This window comes from Kryptolebias marmoratus, linkage group LG22, assembly GCF_001649575.2.
Source record: "Kryptolebias marmoratus isolate JLee-2015 linkage group LG22, ASM164957v2, whole genome shotgun sequence".
Taxonomy (NCBI): Eukaryota; Metazoa; Chordata; class Actinopteri; order Cyprinodontiformes; family Rivulidae; genus Kryptolebias; species Kryptolebias marmoratus.
Window position 1 is genome coordinate 26,271 of NC_051451.1, and position 1,038 is coordinate 27,308.

Here is a 1,038-nt window from a genome sequence, read left to right on the forward strand (position 1 = left end):
CATCTCTGCTGGCAGTATCGAAAGCCTTGTCAGATCAACAAAAGTCACAAAGAGGTTACAATGCCGCTCTTGGCATTTTTCCTGGAGCTGGCGAGCAGCAAATATGTTGGCAGTTCCATGTTCAGCATGAAAGCCACACTGGCTTTCTGGGAGAAGACCCTGCTCAAGATGTTGGATGAGCCAGTTAAGTAGGATACGGGCTAGGATCTTCCCAGTGAGCAAGAGAAACAAGATGCTTCTGTGATTGTTGCAAACCTGGTGGTTGCTTTATCTGTTGAAGATGTGGACTATGCTAACATCTTTCAACTGCTGTGGAACCTTCTCTTCAATCCACATGGATTGGAAGAGCTCTGTCCGTTTCTGAATTGATCTAGATTCAAATCTAATTACAGTCAATTCAATTCCTACTATAAAAGAATACATTCACATACAGTACATGATGAAATGCTGATTAGTAAAAGTTATCTAAGGAAGCAGCAGATTGCGTTGAATCTTCACTTCATCTCACTTTTTCATCCTGAGAAGCACATAGGTGACAGTGGAAAGGAACAGTGCCCTTTTAACAGAATAAAACGTCCAGCAGAACCACACTCAGGTTGGACAGCCATCTGCCTTGCCCGGCAGACGTCAGAGAGGACAGGAAAGAGACAAACTAACAGATGGATTGGTTCAGTTGGGGTTTCTATGTACAGAAAAACAAAAAATAGGTTAATGGTGTAGCAGCAAAAAATAATTACCAAATAGTGAGATATCTGTTTCAGAGAATCAGGAGAAAGATCGATCTTTGTCTTTGAAAAAGAATTTAATTCAGAAGGCAAAAAGGCATTCGGAGACCCCACTCACTGAACTCTGTCAGGTAGGTAGGTAGGTAGGTACATTTATTTATATAGCACTTTTCAGCACGAGGCGACTCAAAGTGCTTTACAACACAAGAACAAAATTACAGACAGAGTTACAGAACATGACAAGATAACTAAGCTAAAACATGACAATGCTAACAAGGTACAGGATAACTAAACTACGAAAACATGATATTAC